Genomic DNA, 11,959 nt, shown 5'->3' on the forward strand with positions numbered 1-11,959 from the left:
TGAAATTTGCCTACAGATCTGCTCTTCTATTTCTCTCTGACTGTTTGGGGGCCTATAGTACACTCCCAGCAATGTGATTGCTCCTTTTTAGTTTTTCAATTCTACCCATATGGCTTCATTTGAGGAGTCGTCTACGATGTCATCCCTCCTTACTTATAACGATCACGAGAATTCTCCCCCACTGTGATTTTCCTCAGTTTGCCTACCCAAATATTTCTTGCGCAATCCAGTAACTATGTACATAAAGGACAAAGGAGTTTTTAGGGCTCTGGGGAAATGGCCAATATGAGCAGGGTCACATTGTTCCAAGGCATGTTATAAAGAGACTGCACGATACTAAATGCCAAATGAATACAAAATGAACAATGGCACTCTATCCCTCAACAATCCGAAACGTAACTGAACTGTCCAGCAGGAGTACCATTAACATCACGGCAAGCCAACAGCAACGCACAACGCACCAGACCTTCTTGCACCATATTAAATTCTGTCAAGTCAGTCCGCAAATAAAAGAAAGATCTTGCATTCCTACAATGCCTTTCACCACCTCAGGACATCCTGAAACACGACAGCCAATAAAGTACTTTATGAAGTGTTTTCACTATTGTAATGTGGGGAAAGTAGCAGCCAAATTGCACACAGCAAGCTCCCACAAACAGCAATGCAGTAATGACCAGATAATCTGTTTTAGTGATGCTGGTTGAAGGATATGAGCCGAGGACACCAGGGAGAACTCCCCTGCTCTTCCTTCAATGGCGGCCATAGAATTTTTTTGTCATACAGTACAATCATTACCCCGCTAAATTATATTGGTGTTTTATTGCAACAGGTCAGGGCAAAGCGGGACTCCAGGCTACAAAAGATGAGGTCTGAAGAACAAAAATAAGGAAGGCATTCTCTCTCCCACCCTAATGGTTGAAACTTAACACAGCTATAAAGTACTGTCATAGAATGTGGGCCACCTATCACTTCTCACTGCACAGGTTTTACCTGCTTAAATTAGGCACGGGGACTGTTCTTCCATCAATTTCCTGTGGATTTAGGATTTGCCATCTTGGATAGAGGAATGGCAGGGCAGCTCTGACCTCTCACATCCAAACCCTGTGCTGTGTGGGAACTCCAGGATGCTTCCCATGTCCTGGATAAACATATGTGCAGGAGGTGCTGTCAGCCATATATATATATATATATATCTGTTTATCTTTCACAAGGGCGATAATCCAAGGCCACATCTGCATCTCCCAGGTGGATACAGAAGATCCCATTCCAGTACGGGAAGAAGAGATGGTGAGTATCTGCCAAGAAAAGTGCAAGTGTGCAGCCCGGGACTGTGCAGCCATGAAGGCATGAGCCTCAGTACAAATTACTTTCTTCCCCAGCTGCTCGCAGCAGTGCCCAGCAGATCAATGCTCAGCTCAGAAATGCTCCTGACAAAGCTGAGAGGGTTTGGAACCCTAACCGAAGGCAAGAAAGTTAAGGGTTGACGTCGGGAACGAACTTCCTGAGAGGGTGGTGCAGGCAGGTTCGATTGAGGTATTCAAAAGGGAATTGGAATGCTATCTGAAAAGAGACAATGTGCAGGGTTACAGAGATAAGGCAGGGGAGTGGGACTAGGCAGAATGCTCTTTCAGAAAGCCAGTGCAGTGTTGATGATCTGAATGGCTTCCATCTGCACTGTTAAGACTGCGTGATTCTGACAATGCTCTTCAAAATTATGAAGCATTAGGACAAGGTGAATTCAAAATCTGCCAATGGTGTAAAAGTAACCAGCCAGATGAACAGTGAGAGGAACAAGGACAGGACAGCATGATTTGGCAGACAGGTGTCAATGGCAATTTAAGAAGAAAAAGTCTGAGAAAATATTCCTTGTTTTGTTTCCCAAAAATATAAGACAATTGTAGGAAAGACAGTGTAAAGTATGGATTAACAGAGAATCCTATGAAAGATAAAGCCAGTAAGCAGTAACATAACATTCATTAGTGCTAGTGTTTAGTTTAGTAGTAATAGTAGTAGCAAGGTTCATTATCTAATAGATAGAGGAATGGCAGGGCAGGTCCGATCTCTTGAGTGCATATCCTACGCTATGTGAGAACTCCAGGATGCTTCCCATGTCCTGGATAAACATATGGGCAAGAAGTGTCGTCAGTCATATCAGTACACAGAAACAGGCGTTTATCTTTCATAAGGCCGATAATCTGAGACCATGCCTGCCTCTCAAGATGTTTGCAGGAAGAGCAGGGGCGTTTTCCCCAGTATTCTGACCAATAAAAATCCTTCAAACCACATCACTAAAGCAGATTATCACATTGCAGTTTGTGGAACCTTGATATGGCCCAAATCGTCTGCCATATTTCCTATCTTACAACAATGCCAGCACTGAAAAATGCTCCACATCAGGTTCTTTGGGATGTCTTGAAGCTATGAAAGTTACCGTAGAATTGCCAGTTCTTTCTTTCTCTTTAACTAAAGTCAGGGTTTCATCAGTCAGTCCAATGAAGCATGGACATTTAAGGTGGAAGATAAAGAAGAGATTCTCCATTTCATAGCTGATAGTGGGTGTCGGAAATCTGTAACAGCAACAGGACGAGGGCATCAGACAAATCAATATGAAACCATTTCCCATTGACAGAATCGAGAGGAAAGCTGCAATACTTCGTGCCTGTTCAACAAACGTTCAGGATTATGTCCAGGGTTATGGCGAGGTGGGGGGGGTCAGCAGGCAAAATGGAGTTAAGGCCAAAATCAGATCAGCCAGAATCTTATTAAATGGTCAGGGATCAAGGGGTCAAATGGGCTATTCCTGTTTCTGTTTCTTGTGATTTTGTTGCCTGTACATGAATGAATACACGTCAGGCTTTGCAGGGAACAACTCAAGGTATGGCATAAAAACAGAGCATGCCATAAACACTTATCAGGTCAGGCATTATCTGTGGAGAGAGGAAGGAAAGGTCAAGGTCCGGAGGAGGGAAAGTGAGGAGAATTTTTTTTTCACTCAATGAGTTGATATAATCTGGAATGCACTACCTGAAGAGGCAGTGGAAGCAAATTCAATGGTAACTTTCAAAGCAAATTGGATAAATACTTGAAAAGGAAAACTACGTAATTCTACGGTGAAAGAGCAGGGGAGTGGACTAAATGGTACCTGATTCAAAAGGCCAGCACATGCACGGTGGGTCAAATGGGCCTCCATTTATCCTTCTCCGAATCCTCCCAAATTTGCACTCTTTACATGCCATCATAATTGCAGCATGAAATCGTTCCACTGAGCTCATTTCAACTCAAACTGCAGAAACCCTTGTGCGCTCTGGGATCTGTACTCCAGGTGCGAAGACACCTGATGTTTCACACTGCAGGCAGTGCAGTCCAGATCGTAGCAAACGTGTGACGTAAAACAATCCTCCTCATGCCTTTCCCCTGGATTTAGATTTCAGTTTTGAATCTCTGTCCTCTGGTTACTGGCCTGCCTTCCGGTGGAAATGCAAGCCAAACCCTTCACCATTTTGAGCACTGCTATTAAACTTCCCCTTAACCTGCCCTATTTCTCTCTGCTTTCCGCACAAGTGAAGTCCCTCGTCCCTGGTGCCAAACGTAAGGGAAACGTTTCAAACAATTAATTGTCCGTTCGGGAATAATGTAGGAAACATTTTTTCAGTGCACATAAATTTACCTACCATGAGTTGTGTCACATTCATTTACACATCAGTGTACAATTCATATCAACAGACTGCACAATCATTTAAACCTACGAATTTGGAACAGCCAGTCTAAATCATAGAAGCAAATAATTCTCAGTTCACTTGGCGCAGTATCAATGCATCCTTAAAAGCCATGGGTAACTTTCAATTTGAGTGTCAGAAGGACACTTTTTCTTCAATTCTGTGCTGCCGAACGGGCTTATTTAAAAGCATAACTATTTCATAAAATTATAGATGATCCCTTATTTGAGAAATAAAAGCATAATTGCATCCTGACTGATGGGAACACAGGACCGAGGTGTGGGCCGTTCAGTTCTCGAGCCTGTTACTAGGAATAGAAGTTGGCCATTCAGTCCCTCCGGCCTGCTGTCGTGTCATAAGCGAGCGTCATTGCGGCACAGAAAGAGGCCACGCCAGCTCTCCGTAAGAGCAATCCAATCAGTCCCATTCCGTCAGGGATCCCCCAGGCTCGATCCCTGTAGCCCAGCAAGTTTATTCCCCTCAAGTGCCCATCCACTTTCCCTTCAAAATCACTTTGAAACCATTCAGTCAGGTTAAGGCTGATCTGTACCTCAGCTCCACCAACCTGTCTTTGCTCCCTTTCCTTTCAGCGACTGACCTCAGTCTTGAAAGCTCAGCAGCCACTAGCTCTTGGGAGAGTGAGAGTGACAGCTTTCCATCAACCACTGTGTGAAAAAAGTGCTTCTGGATTTTATAACAGCCATCCGATTCCAGATTACATGGTTCATGCCACTCCCCTCTAAATCCCTAGATTTCCTGATATCCACAGCCACATTTCAAAAATCGCTGGACTTTGAAATGCAGCTTCTGTGCCGGCAAAACCTGGGAACCCGACTGAGATTTTCAAAGCATTAGGCACAGCATTCAAACAAGGGGATTTATTCTTTTCCAGAAACCCAACGAGGCCTTTAGCACAGGTCACCAAGGCTGACGTCCTGGGAAAGCAGAGTAGGAGTAAGAGACAGTGCAGGGGCTTAGGATTTCAGTACAAAGAAGCAGGAAGGTGGGCAGCGAATGTGGCAGAGCGAGACAGTTTCGACCAAATCAAGGAGGGAATATTAGTGGCTACTGCCATTACCGCAAGTATATTCAGTGGAGTACTAAGGGAGCAGTGCAGTCGACTTTAAAATGAGAAGTTTAAGCCTCTCATGTGGACATAAAAGATACCACCGCACTATTCAAAGGAGAGTTCTCCCTGGCATCCTAGGCCAATATTTTCCCTCATAGTCAATGCCAATAAATTATCCAGTCATTATCACATTGCTGATTCTGGGAACTTGCTATGCGCAGCTTAGCTTCAAGGTGTCTAACAGTACAGCACTGACTTCAAAAGTACTTCATCGGCTGTCAAGTGCTTTGGGAAGTCCTGCGGTTGTGAGGTTGAGGCTGTAGTTCGTTTTCAGGCAACTGGTGGAGTGCCGCAGGGATCACTGCTGGGGCCTCATTCAACTATTTACAATTTATGTTAATCGCTTGGATGAAGGGACTGACTTGTATTGTAGCCAAATTTAGCTGACGTTAGGTAGGAAAGTTTTTTTAAAACATTTGTTCATGGGACATGAGCATCGCTGGCTAGCCCAGCATTTGTTGCCCATTCCTAATTGCCCTTGAGAAGGTCCTGGTGAGCTGTCTTCTTTAACCGCTGCCGTCCAATGGTTGTAGGTACAGCCACAGTGCTGTTAGGAAGGGGGGGGTTCCAGGATTTTGACCCAGCAACAGTGAAGGAACAGCGATATAGTTCCAAGTCAGGGAGTGTGTGACTTGGAGGGGAACTTGCAGGTGGTGGTGTTCTTAGTCATCTGCTGCCCTTGTCTTTCTAGGTGGGAGAGGTTGCAGGTTTGAAAGGTGCTGTCGAAGGAGCCTCAGTGAGTTTCTGCACTCCATCTTGTAGATGTTACACTTTGCTGCCACTTTGAGTCAGTGGTGGAGGGAGTGACTGTTTATTGTGGTGGATGGGATGCCAATCAAGTAGGCTGCATTGTCATGGAGAGCCAAGCTTCAAGAATGTTTTTGGGGATGCACTCATCCAGGCAACTAGAGAGTATTCTATCACACTCCTGACTTGAGCCTTGTCGATGATGGATAGGCTTTAGGGACTCAGGAGGTGAGTTACTCTATGCAGAATTCCTAGCCTCTGGCAAGCTTTTGTAGCCACAGTATTTGTATGGTTAGCCCAGTTCAATTTCTGGTCAATGGTAACCTTCATGATGTTGATAGTGGGGGAATTCAGCAATGGTAATGCCACTGAATGTCCAGGGCAGATGGCCAGATTCTCTCTTGTTGGAGATGGTCATTGCCTGGCACTTGTGTGGCATGAATGTTACTTGCCACTTATCAGTCCAAACCTGAATGTTGTCCAGGTTCTTGCTGCACATGGACACAGACTGCTTCAGTATCTGAGGAGTCAGGAATGCTGCTGAACATTGTGCAATCATCAGGGAGCATCCCCACTCCTAACCTTATGATGGAGGGAAAGTCATTGATGAAACAGCTGAAGATGGCTGTGCTTAGGACACCATCCTGAGGAAGCTGTGACGAGGACACAAAGAGTCTGCAAAGGGATATGGTGAGGTTAAGTGAGTAGGTGAAATAATTGGCAGATGAAATAGAATGTGGGAAAATGTAAGGTTATCCAGTTTGGTGGGATGAACAGAAAAGCAAAATATTATTTAAACAGAGAGTGCAGAATGCTGGTCTGGGTGTCTTCATACATGAAACACAAAATCTTAACAAGCCTCCAGCCTGTGGCACTGTCACGTGCTCACACCAGCGGGTAGAAACACAGGCTCGAACATCACTCTCTCACCAATTTCAGCAAAGTTAAGGCATTGAAACTTCCTCTCATTTTGCACAGTGCAAACAATATTCACTGCTCTCTCTCCCTCTTTCTTCTAAGTTTGCTGCTGCTTAATTATTGTGTACCGAGGAAACCGGAGATTAAATTGAAAACACATCCAACTTTAGCTGCCCCTCTTTATCCTCACAATAATTCACTGCAACCAGATTCCACAGGACTTACCTCTCTCTCCCCCTCCGCTCCAAAACAAAAATGCTTTTGTATTTTCTAAGAACAGCTTCAGTCCTATCACGACAACAGACAACTGGAAGGAGTACTCCATTTCACCACTGCTGCACTATAGAACCTTGCTCAATTCTGTCTTTGTGATCAATAGGCATATGAGAGCACGGGGTCAGTTTACATGCGTTGTCACACATGTAATCCATCCTCTGGGAAAACCCAAGTGCTAGCTTGGCTCCGTTGGCATCACCCTCACCTCGGATACAAACTAAAACACCCCATGCCAGGATTCAAGCAGACAATCAAGGCCGACAGGCTGATAAAGAGCTGGCTTATGAGGAGGCCCAGTCCGGGTGCAGACCTGGCGCCCTGACCAACATTTATCCCTTGGCCTTCGTCAAGAAAGGTTGTTAGAGGTCTGGAACACAGTACCCTAAAGTTTGCAGGAATCAGCTACCACAAGAATTTTCAAAAGGCCTGTTCTTGAAGAGCACTAAGTTGCAGAGTTACGGGCAGAAAGCTGGGGTATGGGACTAAATTGATTCTAAACACGGCGTGTGTCTTACCGCTGTATGTGAGCTTTGCTGGGGCAAACTAGCTGCTGAAATGACCAACAGAACAGTATCAGCGCTTCAAAACAATTCATTGGCCGGAAATCACTTTGGGACGTCTTGGGGTCATGAAAGAGGTTATATAAAATGTAGGTTCGTATTTCGAGGCTGAAACCAGGTCTCAGCCTGCAACGAAAGGGTCCTGTCGTTCAGCTTCTCAGGCAAGGGCGGTGCAAAGATTTGCAAGTGTCACAACACCTTTCGTATGGAAAAACCTCCCATGGGGCTGCAGTGCGGCACCGAGCAAAAACAGATAGGAGGTGTGATTCGGCGAGAGGAATAAGTTGTAAGATTTAGGAAGTGAATTCCAGGAAGTGGGATCTTGGTGGCCAAATGCAAGGCTTCCAAATATGGGAGGAAAGGGAAGAATGCACAAGGTTTCGAAGCATGGAGAGTTCAGGGAGTTTAGTAGCACCAGAAGTGGTTACAGAGACAGGGGGGTGCTGTGACATAAAGAGATTTAAACACCAATTCTAATTTTGAATGTGGATCGTTGGTCGAAGGGAACTCAATTTGGGTTGGTGAGTGCAGCAGTGATGAACAGGGCCTGGTGAGGGGTAGGATACCGGGAGGCTATTTTTAGACGAGTTCAACTTTATGGAGGCTGGGAGGTGGGGAGCCAGTTAGCAGGGCGATGCAATAATCATGTCTGGACGTAACAAAGGCAGCAGCAGCCGATGCAGGGGCAGAGCTGGGCAGTTATTACACAGCGGGGGAAAAGGCTGGTGGAGAGCTTTGGGGTCAGAAACCCAACTTGGGGTCAAATAGGGGAGTAAGGCTGCGAACCATCTGGTTCGGCCTCAGACTGTGGCCAGGCAGGGTTAGAATTAGTGGCGTGGAAATAGAGTTTGCAGTGAGGGCTGAAGACACTGGTTTCAGTTTAACTGGAGAAAATTACAGGTCTTCCAATATTAGATGTCACGCATGCAGCCTGAAAACACGAAGGTAGTTGGGAAAGGTGGTACTTTAATTTGGAACCTTTGCTGCCCCCTCACACGACACTTAAACTGAATGATCAACTGTTAGTCGACCAGAAAGGAACCATCAAATCTTCACCTGGACAGTAGCAGGACTAAGACCAAGACCAAATTACATCTGTACCAGGATTAGGCTGAACCAGGAGCAGAAGCAGACTAGGACTGCAGCAGGATTCAGACCAGATCTGCACTAACACAAGATCAGAACTACATCAGCACTAGACCTAGACTGCATCAAGACCCGACTGGGTCCACACCAACACCAGAACTGCACCAGAACCAGACTGAGCCTGCACCAGCACCAGACTGAGTCTGCACCTACACCCGGACCGGTCCAGGTCTGCACCAGGATTGTAGAAGACCAGATCAGGGTCACGCCCGGGCCGAATCAGATCAGGTTCGCGCCCGGGGCCAGGTCAGAGTTGCGCCCGGGGCCGGGTCAGGATCGCGCCAAGACCAAATCAGGGTTGCATCAGGACCAGATCAGGGTTGCATCAGGACCAGATCAGGACTGCATCAGGACCAGATCAGGACTGCATCAGGACCAGATCAGGACTGCATCAGGACCAGATCAGGACTGCATCAGGACCAGATCAGGGCTGCATCAGAACCAGATCAGGGCTGCATCAGGACCAGATCAGGACTGCATCAGGACCAGATCAGGGCTGCATCAGGACCAGATCAGGGTTGCATCAGGACCAGATCAGGGCTGCATCAGGACCAGATCAGGGTTGCATCAGGACCAGATCAGGGCTGCATCAGGACTGCATTAGGACCAGATCAGGACTGCATCAGGTCCAGATCAGGGTTGCATCAGGACCAGATCAGGGTTGCATCAGGACCAGATCAGGGCTGCATCAGGACCAGATCAGGACCAGATCAGGGTTGCATCAGGACCAGATCAGGGCTGCATCAGGACTGCATTAGGACCAGATCAGGACTGCATCAGGTCCAGATCAGGGTTGCATCAGGACCAGATCAGGGTTGCATCAGGACCAGATCAGGGTTGCATCAGGACCAGATCAGGGTTGCATCAGGACCAGATCAGGACTGCATCAGGACCACATCAGGACTGCATCAGGACCACATCAGGGCTGCATCAGGACCAGATCAGGGCTGCATCAGGACCAGATCAGGGCTGCATCAGGACCAGATCAGGGCTGCATCAGGACCAGATCAGGGTTGCATCAGAAAAGACTGGGAAAGCTGTTTTTATTTCAGATTTCCAGCATCCGCAGTATTTTGCTTTTATAACAATTGCATCAGGACCAGATCAGGTTTGCACCAGGACTCCTCCGGCTGCACCAGGGGAGAACTGGCCATTGACAGTGCCCCTAACTCCAGGGGAACTTTCTTGGCGGTGCCAGGGGAGTGAGTGGATCCCGGGACCGGGCTGGTGTTGGGTGCGGCGCCGCCCCCTGTCCCTCCCCCTTTCCCTGATTCTCAATTTCGCCCCAGCCTCCAGCACACACTCCCGCTCCAGTTTGAAGAGCCCCCCCCTCGGGCCGGGGTTTCCCGGAGCCCCGAGCTACACTGGGCCTGGGCCCTCCCAGCTTACCTCAGCCGCCGACACTGAAGCCGCCGCTCGCTCCGACCTGAGCCGTCCCTCTCCTCGTGCGCGCCGACCCGCCCCCTCAACATTACAGTATTGGCCGCTCGTGGACACCGCTGCAGGCCATTGGCGGAGACGGCTGTCAATAGGAGAGGAGGCGGGACGTACTACGCCCGCTGTGCATTCATTGGTTAAGAATGCTGTCAATCAGGAGAGAGGGCGGTACAGCCGGCACGACCCACCTGACATGTCCCATTCATTGGCGGAGATTTAAAGGGCTCGCGACCGTGGACAGCAGCACTGACTGACCTCCCATGACGACACATAATAATAACACCTGCAAACCTCCGATTTGTACAGTCACCATACCAGCACGAGCCAACCTCCCCTGGCGACACTCACCATACTAACAACACTGACCAACCTCCCCTGGTGACACTCACCATACTAACAACACTGACCAACCTCCCCTGGTGACACTCACCATACTAACAACACTGACCAACCTCCCCTGGCGACAGTCACCATACTAACAACACTGACCAACCTCCCATGGCAACACTCACCAGGATAACGCTGACCAACCTCCCCTGGCGCCACTCACCATACTAATAGCACTGACAACACACACCGAGACAAACATCAACTGCAGCTGGAGGATCATCAACTTGGTAAAAGATGCTCTTTGGTCTGCCCGAAACTTGTTGATCTTCCAGCGCAAAGAGTTGTCCCCGACCGAGTGTTGCAGACTGGCACATTCCAAGGTCCAGGGCTACGTGCTGAGGGACGCACTAAAGCTTGGGGCAGCCACCGCAAAGGCGCAATGGGGAATGGTCGCTGTCTAAGACCTTTCTGCCATAGGGCACCGAGGGGCTGGGAAAAGTATAGACCCCTCGAGCTGTAGGGCTCACAATGAATGTATGCATCAAATACTAATTGTATTATAATTGTATTGAAGCACCTCGGGGTACAGCATGGTGTATGTTGATAACTCCAATACCATTGCACTGTCTGACTGTCTGTCACGACCATTTTGAAATGATTGTAATATTCATTGATTCTATTGAAGCACCTCGTGATCCATGTGTAAAAGTTGAATCTGATTGTACTTTTTGTGATGGCCATTTAGAAATGTTTTATAATGTTCTTTCAGATATTTTATGAATAAAGTATATTTTTCAAAAAAAAATGCTAACCAACCTCCCCTGGCACCACTCACCATCATAACACTGACTGACCTCCCATGGTGACACTCACCATAATAACACTGACCAACCTCCCCTGGCGACACTCACCATAACACTGACTGACCTCCCATGGTGACACTCACCATAATAACACTGACCAACCTCCCCCTGGCGATACTCACCATAATAACGTTGAATGACCTCCCCTGGCGACACTCACCATAATAACACTGACTGGCCTCCCATGGTGACACTCACCATAGCAACACTGACTGAACCCCACACTGTGGCGGCACTCACTATAATAACATAGATGGACCCCTTCAGAGGTATATGTCTTCAGATATGCCCTTAAAGATTCATAATATAGTCAGGCATTTCAGTTCTGCAGAAAAAGAATGTAATCCCATTTATTTTCTTTTACATGGTTTTCTCATGAAGCAAAAGGTAAAACGCAATCATTCACTCTCCATACACTGACTTTCAGACACTCAAGTTATCTCATGAAATAACAGTTTCCTGTTACACTCCATAGTTCTTAAAATTCCCCCAGTTGTGTTTTATCAGGCAACTGTTTATTAATTTCAATAAACAAAATTTCAAGATTGGTGACTTCATTAGGAATAGGTGGCTCAGTGCAATTAGGAATTAAAAACAGTTCCAGTTCAAGCAAACTGTTAAAGCAGTGTCAAATTTCGTCAGGCTGTTTTCTGTGTCAAGATCTTTAGCATGCAGCTTGAACTGACTGCTTGCGGGGGTGGGGTGGGTTGGGGTGGGGTGGGGGTAAGTTCTGCAAAGCACTTAACCATTTCGTGGCCATATCTGCAATCCAGGGGCTTGACAAACTTAGGTTCTAGGTCACTGAGGATTTGGATTTCTAGGATAATGGTGTGGGAT

The 11,959-nt window shown here is 47.1% G+C and overlaps 1 protein-coding gene across 1 annotated transcript in view; it reads right to left on the minus strand.

The window, feature by feature from the left end:
• Positions 1 to 11,049, minus strand: part of LOC144670407 (pyruvate carboxylase, mitochondrial-like) — a 1,036,891-nt gene extending 1,025,842 nt beyond the window's left edge. Inside the window, exon 1 of the mRNA XM_078532890.1 lies at positions 9,882 to 11,049. The gene's annotated coding sequence lies outside the window, so the exon portion shown is untranslated. The remainder of the gene's footprint in view (positions 1 to 9,881) is intronic.
• Positions 11,050 to 11,959: the final 910 nt, after the last annotated feature.

This window comes from Cetorhinus maximus, chromosome 31, assembly GCF_964194155.1.
Source record: "Cetorhinus maximus chromosome 31, sCetMax3.hap1.1, whole genome shotgun sequence".
NCBI classification, from domain to species: Eukaryota; Metazoa; Chordata; class Chondrichthyes; order Lamniformes; family Cetorhinidae; genus Cetorhinus; species Cetorhinus maximus.